The sequence below is a fragment of the Sus scrofa genome, chromosome 1 (assembly GCF_054392235.1).
Source record: "Sus scrofa isolate SSC_HxYL_T2T_F1_AM1 chromosome 1, Sscrofa_HxYL_maternal_Yorkshire_Landrace_v2.0, whole genome shotgun sequence".
Lineage (NCBI taxonomy): Eukaryota > Metazoa > Chordata > Mammalia > Artiodactyla > Suidae > Sus > Sus scrofa.
This window is the reverse complement of record NC_139383.1, coordinates 153,929,657-153,944,890: the sequence shown is the minus strand read 5'-3', so window position 1 is coordinate 153,944,890 and position 15,234 is coordinate 153,929,657. Positions and strand designations below refer to the sequence as shown.

Below are 15,234 nucleotides of genomic sequence, written 5' to 3'. Positions count from 1 at the left end.
ACAGAAACACAAAGGCTAGGAGCAAGGCCCCATTTAAACATGAAGGTTGGGGGAATGCAGCCCTGGCTGCCCAAAGGAAATACATTTGGAGAAAGAGTATTCCAGATCACAAACTTGAAATGAAGCGCACCCAACCTCCATTCTTCAACAAAGAACTGACTAAAATCACAAAGTAACCAGCTCAGGAATCTGGAATAGCAATGGGTGGGAGAGGAGGGCAGGACCAGTGCAGACCAGGCAGGAAAGCCCCAAAAGGAAACAGGTGAAGAGCCTCTACAGTAACATAGTACCATAGTCAACCTAAACAAATCACTATACATGTGGTAGGTTTAAACAATAGAAATGTATCATCCTACAGTTCTGGAGGTCAGAAGTCTAAAGGGTCTCACTAGGCTAAAGTCAGGGAGTTGCAGGATGGTGTTCCTTCTGGAGGCTCCAGGGTGAAATCTGCCCCTGTTCCTTGGCCAACCATCCCCTTCCAGGAACCACATCGCCCGACCTCTATTTCCAACATCACATCTGTTCTGACTCTGACCATCCTGCCTCCCCTGGTTACATGAGGCCCATCTGGATAATTAAGGCCAATCTCCCCATCTCAACATACTTAACTTAATGCCAAGTCCCCCTGCAAAGTCCCCCTTTCCATATAAAATAACATTTTCCCAGGTTCTGGGGGTTGGGGCACCTTTGGGGTCATGATTCCACCCACTGCAGGAAGCACCTTTTTCCTTACGGTGTCCAGTCTGGAGGCCACACACATGTGCTGGCTCATGGCCTCCTGCCTCCAACAACATCAGAACCAGTCATTTATGCGCTGATGCCTCTGGTCCTCCCTCTTCCACCCTCTGATTATACCGGGCCCACTCAGGATAATCTAGGATGACCCCCTTACTTTAATGTCAGCTGGTTAGCAGCCTTTGCTCCATAATCAAATTTTTTTTTCAATTTCAATTCTCCTAACATATTCACAGGTTCTAGAGATTGAGATATTGATATCTTCAAGTGGTCTTTATCCTGCCCACCATACTCTCCTACAAAAATATTTTTTAAAATCAAAGAAGAGATTATAAATCAACAGAAAGAGAATAAGACCTTGGGGAAGACACAGAGAAAAAGAAAATAAATGGGGTATGGATGATGACTGCATTAGAAGCCATTACAAAATAGAATAAACACAAGCAACCAAACAAAGAGACAAGCAAATGAAATGGCAAAGGATGTGAAATGTCAAGTTTATCAAAGAGGTGACAGATAAAAGACAGAATAAACACTACATAGATAAAGCCACTTGTTTCTGCCAGTTGATAGAGTATATTGTCCTCAGTTTAAAGGAAAGTGATACAGAAAGATCAGCATTCCGAAACAGCCTGGGGAAGTTACTGAACTGAAAGAATCACATGAACATCCAGGCAGAAGACAGGCTGAGCTCAAATTTCTCCACAATAATGCTCAGTGCTAAAAGACAGAAATATTTCTATAACATTTTAAAGGAAATAGTGCGACTCAAGAGTTTTATGTTCATGTAAGACATACTTTGAAGCATGCAAAATTCTCCACTGGGTATGATGAGCCATTTCGGAAGGGAGCAGCAGATCACAACCAACAAAGTCTACTCCAAAAACTGAAAAAGACCTTGAAAGAAAGACCTTAATTCACAGCAACATGGATGCAACTAAAGATTCTCATACTAAGTGAAATCAGAAAGAGAAAGACACAAACACCAGATGATATCACTTATATGTGGAATCTAAAATATGAATAAAATGAACTAATCTATGAAACAAACTCACAGACATAAGAGAACACACTTTGTGATTGCCAAGAGGGAGGGGGTTGGGGGGGGAGTGGGGGGTAGGGGTTAGCAGATGTAGGCTATTATACATGGAGGGGATGAACAACAAGGTCCTACTATATAGCCCAGAGAACTATATTCAACGTCCTATGATAAACCCAGAATGGAAAAGAATATATTTAAAAAAAGAGAGTGTGTGTGTATATAATTGAATCACTCTGCTGTACTGCAGAAATTAATACTACATTATAAATCAACAATACTTAAATTAGGGAGTATCCATTGTGGTTCAGCTGGTTATGAACCCGACTAATATCCATGAGGATGTGGGTCTGATCCCCGACGTCGCTCAGTGGGTTAAGGATGCAGCGTTGCTGTGGCTATGGCACATGCTGGTGGCTGCGGCTCTGATTAGACCCCTAGCCTGGGAACTTCCATAGGCTTAAGGCAGGTGCAGCCCTAAAAAGAAAAGGAAAAAAAAAACAAACAAAAAACAATATCAACAATCAATACTTGAATTTTTTAAAAAGACAGCTAAAAAAAAAAATAATAATGAAAGAAAGGCCTTAGGAATTCCTCTAGAATTACAGATAATGGACTGGAATCCATCTGAACATAGGAAAAAGACCAGGTAACCGTGGAAACTTGAGGTCACCTACAAGAGAACAAATGGTGTAAGTCTAGACAACCTAAAGAAAAGAATGGTAACGCAAATAAGACAGGAAAGATGGGAGGGTGGTGGGAAGAAGAGCAGGCATGTACTTGAATCATCTTTCAAAGCAGAACTGAGCTGATTACCACTCAAGGCAGCTGGCAAACATGTATTCCATAGTTTTCCCCTCACTTTACAGCAAGAATGGTGACTCTAGCTTCTTCCCAATCTATTTCCTCTTGTTCCTGAGTGCCTGACTAACCCGCATGGCTGTGTGTGGAGGGACAGGCGGATACTGCTTCCGGCTCATGGACCAGCCCTGCTGCAGGAACTGCCACCTCAGAGGGGCCAGCCACCACGTAACCTGGGGTTATGTGCTTATGTTGGTTACCACAGGCTGGCCCACCCAACCCAGGAAATGGACATTCTTAGAACTCTAAGATAGAAGACACTTAGCTTACATTTCAGCAAATCCTTCACTATTAAATAAAAATTTAAATGAATACATTTTATTTTAAATAGCACATTCGATAGACTAAACATGCAACCATCTCCAACATGATTAGTTGAGAAAAAAGGAAAGGGGAGAACACTGCATGCTTCTATGTGTTAAAACCAGAGGGAAAAAAAATATACATACTTAGGCATCCACAGAATACTCCTAGAAAGATACATTGGGGCAATTAACAGCTGTGCCTCTTGTGAGAGGGATGGGACCTGAGATAAGAAAATGACTCATATTTTACTATACACTCTTGTTTTGCTTAAATTCTGTTAACCAGTGCAAATATTGGCTTTCTAGTTTTTTAAAAAATTGAATAAGCAAAGGAAAAAGAGTAAAACATAGTACAGCTCTATTTCTATGGAGCAATACCTGCCCTCTGGCCAATTCTATAGTGCTGGAGACAGGATGTGGCCAGTTCCATATTTTGTCTTCCCAGATTTCACTATTTCTCAATGAACATGTTTTACAAAAAGTTTCTCCAAAACAAAGCGTTTCTACTCAAAACACCAAGAGGAAAGTGGAGTCAAACAGGCCTCCTACCTCTCAACTCCCCTTCCCCCAACATGTCAACTGATCTCATCAATAGTCTTTAAAAAATGAACACTGAGTGAGTTCCCTGGTGGCCTGGTGTTGTTACCACTTTTGCTTGGGTTGCTGCTGTGGCACATGTTCCATCCCTAGCCTGGGAACTTCTTCCACATGCCACAGGCACAGCAGCAAAAAAAAAAAAAAAAAAAAAAAAAAAAGAATGTCAATGACAAAGGTTTGAAGAATCAATCGTTGGGTTTTCTAAAAAGCAAAATTCACAGTGAATTCTGGTGAGTGTCCTAGGGTCCAGGCTGCCCTCTATCCTGGAGCATCCCATGAGTTCAGGAAGGTAGTGCTTGTGCTCTGAAGTTCCTGGAGGAGCCCCTCTATTTCAAGGGCAGCCTCTCTCTGGTATCCACACAAGCACCTGTCCACCAGTCTCTGTGGTCCTTGCAACAACGTGCAAAGTGCCTGGGCTCACCCTCCTTCCAGATGTGGAAATGGTGGCTCGAAGTAGTGAGACCCCTCCCCAAAGTCCCCCAAAGCCCCATCGATGGGACAAATCTTTTCCCAACCCTGATAGAAAGGAATGAACACCCAGCTAGGCAGGAATCTGTTCTGAGGGTAGAGGAGCTGAAAGATACGCTGCAGAGAGCCGACAGGGGCCCTGAACTACTGTCATCTGCTGGGAGATGACCTGACCCAGCCAGGGACTCAGAACAGGAGGCAGAGCCATGTAAACTGAACTCGGCAGGTCTGGCCTCAAAGCACAGCCTCTCCCACATCCCTGCCTCCAGGGGTCTGGGGATGGCGGCGACTCACCCCGGCTGGCCTGAGCACTTAGGAGCTCTTCTACAGACACTTGGGTGTCCACAACCTCTCCTCTAGACCCTGGAAAGCAGAGCATGTTGGGGATGCAGGACCCCATGGGATGGCTGGACAGAGTGAGTACAAGGGCACTAGGTGGTCTGGGAAGGGGCCTGATCTGGCCCCACTCCACCAGTCCACCCAGCAACACTCACTGGCTAACCTGGGTCAAATGCCTGGAAACACTCAGGGATTGGGGAAAGGGAAAGCCGTGGGAAGGATGTGGCGCAGTCCCCGGGAACAGGCACACAGCCTCATACCACAGCCTGATCACAGCCGACCCCTGCCTGCGTTAAGTCCAAGAGTCTAGCATCAGCTTCCTGGGCCAGCAGCAAAAGGCTATGGGCCAATGGGGGGCATCCATCAGCTTCAGGCAAAATTCTACTCGTCTCCAAAAGGCATGCTCTTTTCTACATTTCCTCCAGGTTTTTATTCTTGCTTCTGAAAAGCAACTATAATAAAAATGTTTTTTTAAATTCCCCAAATTGTTTCTTCCGTTTGTATAGTTTTAAACAACTTGCAAAGTACAGCTTCATGTCTAGATAAAGAAACCAAAGCTGGGTCTGTGAAGGGCTCCTCCCCGAGCATGTGCCTGAGTCCTGGACCCCCCCCACCCTTCCCAGCCACCCTGAGGAAGCTTGGCTCCCACCTGGCTGGGCTCCACCCACGTGATGCCAATACCTGTGGCCCCGCCTCCAACCTAAGAACTACCCAAAGATCACACAGAATCCTCGTTGTCCTTCTATCACGCATGCTCAGGCCAGGCCAGCACCCAGGACCCTCAGGGGAGATCTGCTGTTGGGGCAACAAGATGTCCATTCCAGAGGGGCTTTCTCATGCCGTTCCCCACTGGTCCAAGGTATCACCAGGAACCTGGGGCAAAATGTCACTGCCTGTCTTTTGGGCAACATGAGAGAGTGATAGGAAGGGACATCAGGAACCTGGTCCGCCCTGCTGCTGGCCCAGCAGCTCTGTGAATTTAGACAGGTCCCAACACATTGGGGAGTGGATGGCCAAAGTGCCTTTCTGCTCCAAAAACGTCTCTGCTTCTCTTCCTCCCTGTAAAGAAGACTGTGACAAGAAGAATGCACACTTTGGGGTGGGGTGGGAGGGTCAGAGTCTAGGTTTGACTCCAGACAGCTCCACCACTCCCTTGAACACTTGACTTTCCCCCTGTCTGGTGACATGGGCATTGCCTTACCACAGAGGGTCCATACTTGATTGCAAGCCTGTTTTTAGTAATGCCCACCCTCCCCTCTCTCCAGGGTCCCACACCTGGCCTCCAGAATGCACCCCAAGGGCACACAGAGCATGGGAGTGGGAGGGGGAGGGCCATAGACCTTCCACTCTCATAAAGGGCTGTCTCATTGAGACAGCAGCCTTGAACTGTGAACCTCCATTTTCTCATCAAGGGTACAATGGTTCAGTTCCTTCTCTGGAAACTTTTGCAGGAGGGAGAACAAAAAGGGGACATTGACAGAGAAGGCTAATCACTTAAAAGAAAACATTCAATCCATTGGGGCAGACCTGCCTATCACAGCATCATGGTCTGCTCTGTTTCAGGAAGCTGGGTAGATCTTACTCTCTTGCCAAACTGAAATAACGGTGAGGCAGGTGACAGGGGATCTTCCTCTGGGGGGAGGCCAGAGGCCCCAGAAGCCCCTTGGGGTCTCTCTGGAGCAGGGAAAAGAGCCCATGAGAGAGTTGTGGTAGAGAGCAAGAGAGTAGTCCTGGTCAGGGGACCAGAGAGGGCAGCACAGTTGTAGGGATATGGCAGGAGGCCCAAAGGAAGTGTAGCCCTATAGTCCCTCATCCCTGGCTGTGCCGTTGACAATGCAGGCCTTCCTTCTTCAAGGCCCCTCTGCAACCCCAGACAGGGAAAGGGGATGTGGGAAGGAGGGTTTTTTAAAATCTGGAGTGCACTTATTTGCCTCATTAAACAGATGTAGCCAATATTCTCTAAGACAGCATAGGCGTCTGGTGTCTATGATATAGATATATAGATATAGATATAGATATAGATATAGATATAGATATAGATATAGATATAGATATAGATACAGATACATAAAACAGAAAATGTGAAACTATACCTCCCCAGAGAACAGACAATCTGCCCTGTGTCAGATCAAAGTAAACTGGTAAATAACCCGGCTTTTGTTACTATTGCATGGTACAAATTGGGGGCTCAAGTTTGAAAATGTGTCAAATTTTACATGAGCCACATTCTCAACTCTCACACTTTTGAACTCAAGGGAGCTAAACAATTCCAGAAAGAATAATTAAATTTCTAATTTTAATTCCCACAGGGCTATTAAATGCATTTCACAAATGCACGTGAGGAGCCTATTTTGAACACAGGGCCATGGTACAGCCTTCTCACTGGGGGCCTCCTTGGGGGTCAGTCAACTTGGGAGGAGAAACCTTAGGAGACGCTGGTCAGAAGGAGGGATGCTGTCCATACAACCCTTTTCTAATTATAAATATTTCTTAAAATGCTTCATAGTCTCCTCGGCCTGAGAAAACAGATATAAATTACATAAATCAGGCATTTTAAGAGATGCTTAATTTCCCCTAGCTGTTCTCTCCCAGCAATGAATGGGGCTTTCTTTCCCCTGATTAGTCACTACTTGGAGAGAATGAGGCGATTACTGGGCCCAGAATCATGGACTTGAATGAGGTATCAGAGGTCAGACAGCCATATATCTACACCTCAACTGCAAAACAGAGGGCTAGAGATGTGTGCAAGGTGGAGGCCTGGGCCAGAGGTTCTCCCCCAGCAGGCCCAGCCCAGCCATTACATCATGGACAGCAAGGGCCACACAGATGCTCCTCCACAGCCATGGCCGAATTTCCTGCCTGTCCCTCAGTCACTCCACAGCCTAGTGCAAGCGACCTCATTTAATTGCATTTTGCTTCACCGTGCTTCACAGATACTGCATTTTTTACCAACAGAAGGTGTGCGGCAACCCTGCATCATCAGATAATGGTTAGCATTTTTTAGCCATAAAGTATTTTAAAATTAAGGCATTTATATTTTTTAGATTTATGCTATTCCATACATAATAAACTATATTATAGCATAAACCCAAATTTTACATGCACTGGGAAACCAAAAAATTCATGTGATCGCTTTATGTGGTGGTCTGCAACCTCTACAATACCTCCTAATTTAAATGCAGCAGTGGGGGTTCCCAGGTGGCACAGCAGGTGAAGGATCCTGTGTTGTCACTGTGGCACATGTTCAATCCCTGGTCTGGGAACTTCTGCATTCTGCAGGCACAGCCAAAAATAAAAAGGTTTTTTTTGTTTTTTTTAATGCAGCAACAGAGTATCTTCTTTTGGTAAACCCTCAATGCAAAAGCAGTGGAATTTCTTGCCTGTATCACCCCTCCCCTGAGCCCTGCAGTCTTACGAGTCCTCTGTGATAATGCATGTCTGAACACAGTGACCTCCAGAATGTTCGTGGGGTCAGTCAACTTGGGAAGGAGAAACCTTAGGAGATGCTGGCAGGCAGTCGACCCTGGGGAGATGAGGCTAACCACATACCCAGGCCTAAAAACTGAGAATCTGCTGGCCATTTGGAACCAGATGGCCCTGAGGGCCCAGTCCACTGTCCACACCTCAGACAAGTCAGACCTTACAAACTGTCCCCACCCCCACAAGTCCAGACCACAGGCTCCCAGAATATGCTCGCCACAGTGCCAAGTGAAACAGCCACGGAGCTTCTGTGTAACCTGGTAAGCAGCAGGGCTGGAAAAAGCCACCTCCCCCCACAGGGGCTTGCACGTCCCTAAGGAGGCAGGGACTTCTGCATCCTCCACTGATGACAAGGATGCACCTGGTCTTAGGAAGAACAGAAAACCCTTCCGGGGGCTCACTTTGGGTGAGGAGAGCAGTGTAGACACAGGGCTGGCCACACACCTCCCCAGGGGGTCAATGCCAGGACCACCCATGCTGGCAAAGCCTGAGGCCACAGTCACTGTCCCTTATTGGCATGGGACTGGCAGGACTCCACCTTTGGAATGTTTTTCTCTTTCCTTTCTTTCACCCCTCAGTTGTCCATGCAAAAGACTAATCCTTCATCAACTCCAGGGTGAGAAAGTACAGTCTGCATGCTCCACCTAATGAGCCCTCGGGGGCCTGCTAGTCACATGCCCAACAGCATCCCGGAGGTGGGAGATGCAGCCCAGTTCCCAGGGAGTCTTTAGTCTTCTCCAAATTGGAGGAACTTCCTTTAGCCTGTTATCACAGAGCTCGCCAACAATTACGGATAAACGACAAGAATCACTGCCATAGAAGGTCCCCCCTCCTTCTCACCCAGGCCACCTTATTCCCCTCCAAAAAAAAGTTAAAGCAAGTTCCTCTAAGCTGGGATTTCAGCTATAAGTGTAAAGGGTAAATCCATCAACTGACAAACTGACGAGGCAGGGAAACCAGGCTAGTGGTGAGTGCCTTTTACTAGAACGACTGAGCTCTTTAGAACTGAAGAACTCACTGAGCATGCTCTCACCCAGTCCTCCCCCCAAACCTGCACGAGGGCCAGAGCAGAGATTTTCCCCTTGGGGGCCACCTCGGACTGCACCCACAGTCACACCGCTGGTCACCCCATCCAAATTGGCTGGAACTTGTCCATTTTTTTCCCCTGTTCAGGGATGATTTTTTTTTCAAGAGACAGCATGATATTTAAAAGACCGGCAAAACACCCCAATGCTCAGGGTAGCACTGTTCATTGGCTATTTACAATAGCCAAGACATGGAAGCAACCTAAGTGTCTTTCGACAGAGGACTGGATAGAGAAGATGTGGTACATGTACATGATGGAATGTTAGTCATCAAAAAGCATGAAATAATGTCATTTGCGGCAACATGGATGGACTTAGAGTTAATTTTACTGAGTGAAGTAATTCAGAAAAAAAAAAGATACAAATGAACTTACTTCCAAAACAGATAGATACTCAGAAACTTAGAAATCAATCTTACCATTACCAAAGGGGAAAGGGTGGTAGCGGGAGGGATAAATTAGGAAGTTGGGGTTACCATATACCTACAACTATATATAAAACAGATAATTAACAAGGACCTACCGCCCAGTAAGGGTCCTTTTGCTGTAATTTTGTAATATTCTATAAGGCAAGATAATCTGAAGACTACAAAAATGTATAATCAGGGCTGCATACCTGAAACTAACATGATATTGTGAATCAACTATACTTCAATAAAAAAAATTTAAAGAAAAAAAATGACTAGCAAAATAAATATTCAAATTTATACATTTTAAAAAGAAAAAAGTTGACAATGTAGATGTTGAACAATTTTTTTTTAATTGTGTTGCTCCATACTTCAATAATACACATATTCTCCAAGCTTCCCATCACCACTAGAGGAACAGTGGGGAAATGGACTATCACAGTGGCCTTTGAACTCCCAAGATAAAAGGGTACTGACTCAACCATGGGGCAGGGGGGTTGAGGGGGGCTGTGGGGCAGGAGGCACATGACATCCCAGGACACAGTCTTTTGTGCGGTCTCATCCACAAGTCTGGACATGCCTGGCCAGTCCCAAGCTTCCTTTAAGATCCAGGATAGCCCCATGTCATAGGCAATTTCTAAAATGGAATCACAGAGATGATCTGGATAAATCCTTGGAGTGTTAGTCCCAGGGCAGCAGAGCTGGGATCTTCACAGTGGTAGCAAGACCCAAGCTGGCAGGGAGAGCACTGGGACAACCACCCCTAAACTCATCCCTGTAGCTAAGAAACAGTCTCACTAAGGGATGAGTGGGTCTCTTCACACCCATCCCTAGGACCATGTGAAACTCTGCAGTGATCTAATGAAACACTTGAATGAAACAGAAAAGAAAAAGAATTTCAGCAGTCTCCCTTCAAATTTCATAAAAGGTAATACAGCATCTTAGGCAAGCATATTCAACTGGACATCAACTATCCATCACATTTATAAGGAAAAGCATGTAAGAATAAACTAAGCTCAAACGGGAAATACTTCTTTGCAAAAAGAGACTCAAAATCCTTCAAACTGAGAAAATGAGTTTACTTTAGACTTATCTGCTAAAACCAAGAGATATGTATTTAGAACTTACATTAGCACAAAGGTACACTTGACTTATCAGAATGTGAGCTAGTGGAGAGCATCTATAAGAGCAAGCACAAGGGATTTGTGGGATCATGCAGTTTTACTAGATGAGGCCTTGGAGACATGCGAGATCGACTCTCTCCTTTTCTCACCAGTGGCCTAGAGAATGATGGAGCCATGCCCTGTCCAAGGTGGCCAGCGTGGCTACTGCAGGAGGAAATGCATGGTCCACTCCCTCCTAATCCCAGTCTTTACTACTGACAACCCAGCCCCTGCCCCAAGAGATACCATATGCAAGCCAACCAACTAAACACACCTCCACAACACCAGCAGCATCAGCCTATCTCTCATTTTCAGTATTTTTAAAACTAGTTTTCAACCCATGGATCCAGTCTGTTACTATGAATGGTAAAGACCTCCATCCTCAAAGAGTGGTAATGGCAGCTCCTTCCTGGCCTACTCCGTCTCATATATGTTAAAGCCATCTCATTCCTGGTCTGACAGACAGATTACTTGGCAGACACGGCAGTCTACCAAGGGCAAAGGAAACTCCACATTCACGTTTCAAGGGCAAAATGTTTTCAAGTGGGATATACCATAAAAAGGAATCAGCGTGTTCTGCCTCCTTCCAATGCCTATGGCTCTCAGGATTCCCTCTGAGTAGGATACTCTGTGGTCGTCTTCAGGGATGGACAGCTCCCAAAAGGATCTGGTGCCCCCTTTAATGGAATGGCACATCCCCCCTAGTCACCTAAAATGCTCCAAATGAGGCACCAAGCTGAACAGTAATTTCCACCTGCCCCTTTGAAATCAAGAGTTTGATTTCACATGCATTTTTGACAGAATAAAGAAATAAGAGTTCCCAATGTGGCACAGCAGGTTAAAGGATCCAGCATTGTCTCTGCAGTGGCTCAGGTCGCTGCTGAGGCAAGGATTTGATCCCTGGCCTGGTGCAGTGGGTTAAGGAGCTGGTGTTAGCTGCAGCTGCAGCTCAGATTTGATCCCTGGCCCAGGAACTTCCACATGCTGAAGGTCCAGCCAAAAAAAGAAGTAGTATAAAGAAATATCCAGTCATAGCATTTGGACAGTTGTCTAGTAGAAGACCTATTCCATCCAAGTGTGTGTTTTCATGAGGAACCTGGGGAGGATGTCTGGGTCTTGGTTTTCAGACCACATCCAGATGCCCTGGGACACGCCCATCCCAGCATGGCAAGAAGACCCTCCCTATAGGCACTCACCTCTCTAGCCTTACCAGGAACTTTCTGATGAGTAACATGGCACACACTTAAAACCAGACTCAGCACATTTAAGTGAGTACAAAGGTGCCTCTTCCCTCCTGTTTTCATTTTTTTCCAGCAAAGAAACAGACAGGATTCCACATTTGCTTTTCTCCATAAGAGAAACTTGAAGCCAATAACCCTGGCAAGGCAGGAAAATAACCACCCTAGGAAGTGCCACTGACAGAGTACCAGGGTTTAAGTCAATAGCTGTCAAACCCAAGAGAAAACATGATTGGGGGGCGGGGGGAGCATTTCCACTGGCTGTCCTAGCTGGTACTATTCTGTCCCTGCCAGGACCAAGATGCAGGCGGGGAGTTCCAGGAGGCCAAGTCACTCCTCCTTCAGTCAACACTTTCCCTCCTGCAGTCTGAGCAGGCCCTGAATCTTCACACTAGGACCAACCATCATTCTCCAAAGTCACAGAGCTATTAAAGCCATCTCCCTGCCCTATGGAGGGAGGCCCACATTCTCTGGCCAAAGTACACCCTTCCTTCAATTTCCAGCTCTTGATAGACAGGCAGGCACACAGGCACACACACACACACCGAGTTTGGGGACTCTCCATCCTTTCCCAAGGTGGCTCAGGTAGAGGTCCACCACGATGCATTTAGCACGCCCCCTGCTGGCCCCTCGGGAGCTGACTCAGCCTTTATGCTCCAGGCCTAAAACAGGAATTTAAACGACCTTAAGATCAAAAAGGAACAAGAAAACCCAAGGCAGTTTTGGCTTCTTAGAATAGGAAGATATGATACTCTAACCATAAAAGGGGGATGAAGAGGCTTTCAAGTGATGATATTTGAAATTTTTAGGGAAAAAGTAGCTAATACCTCAAGATTTAGTGGAAATACTTGTATCTGTATTTTAACAAGTACCACAATGAGTTAAATCAAAAACATTACAGTGAATATTTTCACAGGTCTTTCGGTGAAAAATAAATGGATCTGTGGCCAGAGTGGTTTCACAGACTCAATTTTAAAGAGTTCAGAGGCTCAAAAGCCAATTGCATTACTATTGAGACTACTTTCATTATAGAAAAATCTCAGCCATGACTTAAGAGGTCAAGTTTTAAAGCAACTGTATACAGCATGGGCAAAGCCACTGAAAAGACACACATTTGGAGGCAATTCTGCTACAAGGCTTCGTGTCACACTCAGCCTTGCCACGGTGAATAAATCTGGCAACCTCAGGAGGGGAAAGGCCAGGCACACACTGCTCCTTTAGAGGGGTATGCCCCTCCCCCTCCCCACAAGGGGAGAACAGACAGTTCAGCTTTTCAGAGACTCTAGCCTTCATCTTCACTATGGCTGAAGGCCTCCAGCTACTCCCTAAGGTGACAACTGCCATACAGGATCCAGGCTGAGACCCACATGTGGCAAGACGCCATCACTGCCACCATGCTGAATGTCAAGGCCAAAGGTTTCTTCTCATCAATCCCGGGTTTGAAGGCTTCACCTTCCTGACCAGACTCAAACTTCTGTGGGGCCTGTGGTATTAAATTCTTGACAGACTCAATATCATCACACTAATAATTTAAGGCATGTTTATTTGAACCAATGAGGAGAATTCATTAATTATTAAATTCACAAATGTCAATATTTGTTGTCCCTCATTGAATACGTTTCGTTATGATAGGCTTGAGTAGATATGCAACTGTCTTGGGAACTTGCTTACTTGTGTTCCCATAACAGTCAGTACTAATGGAACTCTCATACACAATGATGATGGCAAGATGTTGGCACTTAGGGGGGAAATTCCTTCAGAGCTTTCTGTGCTGTGCAGGTTGGTATTAGCCTCTGCACGCTCTCAACCCTCTTCAGGTGTTGAATTGGCCTTGGAGGCTTGTGGGCCCCAGAGCTGTTGCGGTAAGGAAAGGAAAGGCATGGAGGGTCCCAGACTTTCTCCAGGGCAGGTGACTCCCAGACCCATCCTGGTGGGGGAGGGGGAGGGGTGAAGGAGAGGAAGACCTGCAGATTTTCCTAAAGCAATCAAGGCCTGTGAAGATCTAGGCCACACTGTCTACCTTTTCCTGAAAACATCATCTGCCACCTTGAACATAACAATATCTTGTTTTCATCTCATGGCTCACTTTCATTTATAAAAATTAAAGCCAGGTAATAACCACTTAAGGGTCATGCATGACTTTCCCCTGGATGCATGTGATGTGGTTGAAGTGTTTCCCAGATCTGTGGGGATCTAACAAGTTTCCTTTCAGCCACTCTCAAATCTATTCACTCTCAAGCCAAGAAATAAAAATAAAAACTGTTTTCGCCTGTGTAAAGCTGGCAAGTTTCGAGAGCAAAGGCAAATCCATTTTGTTGCAAAGATTCTCAAAGGGCTGCAATAGCTGCACAGGAGGAGGGTGCACTTGAGCGGTGGTGTCCAATGAAGGAAAGTTTTTGTTAATGATGACATCACTGACATCTCCCGAATTTAAAGGAGCACTTAAAGCAGAGCAGATGCAACATTCCCCCCTCCAGTGGGAAGATACTGGAGAAGGCCTCCGGGTTCACAGCCAAATTGCATTAACCGTTCCCCCGCTGTCCGGCCAGACCCAGTGGAAAGAGCGAGCGGCGCATCGGGCCGCGATGGCCCACGCAGCCACAGCCCGGGAACCGGCTGGCGGCCTCACGCGCTGCTGCCCGGCCATGCCTGGGAGTCTGCCAGTGCCCCGGGACCCCGGCGCGCGCACCCGGACCGAGGGACCGGTGCCCCCGGGCCTGGCATCACGTTCCAGTGCAGACAGCTTAGGGGCCCAGAGGAGACACCGTCTGCGACCCGGCGTGAGCGCCGCGCCCTGCCCGGGAGACGCGCGCGGCGCCGGGCCGAAGCCGGTGGCCGCGGCGCCCGAGGACTCCAGAGCCGAGCCCGCAATGCAGACTCGCTGGCGAGCTCCGCGCCGGGCCCGCGACCACCGTGCCCCCGCGCCCTGGTCCCGAGGCAGCCCGGCCCTGTGGCCACCTGCTTCGCCGCGAAGCCGCGGAAGCACCAGGCGCCGCGCTCGGACCGCGCACCTGCGGGGCCCGCGGCCCCAGCCCCACCGCCGCCGGCAGCACCGCGGCCAGCGCCGTCTCACCTGCCGCGCCGCGCCGCTCTGCTCCGCCAGCCCGCAGCGCCGCAGCCGCCGCTACCCGACTTCCATTTTCTCTCGCTTTAAAGGAAAATCGGATCAGCTGTTTGCTGGCGCTCAGATTCCGCGGCCCCCTCCCAGCTGCCGCTCGCGGTCCGGGGGCCTCTCCTCCCCCGCCTTCTCCCGCTCTCCGCTCCGCCCCTCGCGCCCCTCCGCTCCGCCCGCGGCCGCGCGCAGCGCCCGCCTCCTGGCTCCGCCCGCAGCCACCGCGCGCGCCCCCTGACGTCACCGGCAGCAGCTGTGCCCCGCCCCCGCCTCCCGAGGACGTGCGCGCGCCCCACCCCACCGACCTGTTCCGAGCGCGCGTGTTCGCGGCCGCCCGGGCGCAGCGGACCTGGACTCCGGAGAGACCGCTGGGCAGCCCTTGTTTGCATCCCTGCGCCTGCGTTCC

General features: G+C 47.8%; 1 protein-coding gene across 9 annotated transcripts in view; it reads right to left on the bottom strand.

Annotated features, from left to right (window-relative positions):
- Nucleotides 1-14,933, bottom strand: part of OTUD7A (OTU deubiquitinase 7A) — a 313,215-nt gene extending 298,282 nt beyond the window's left edge. For all 9 annotated transcript variants that reach the window (XM_085017243.1, XM_021098709.2, XM_085017271.1 and 6 more), the window contains exon 1: nt 14,790-14,933. The gene's annotated coding sequence lies outside the window, so the exon portion shown is untranslated. The remainder of the gene's footprint in view (nt 1-14,789) is intronic.
- Nucleotides 14,934-15,234: the final 301 nt, after the last annotated feature.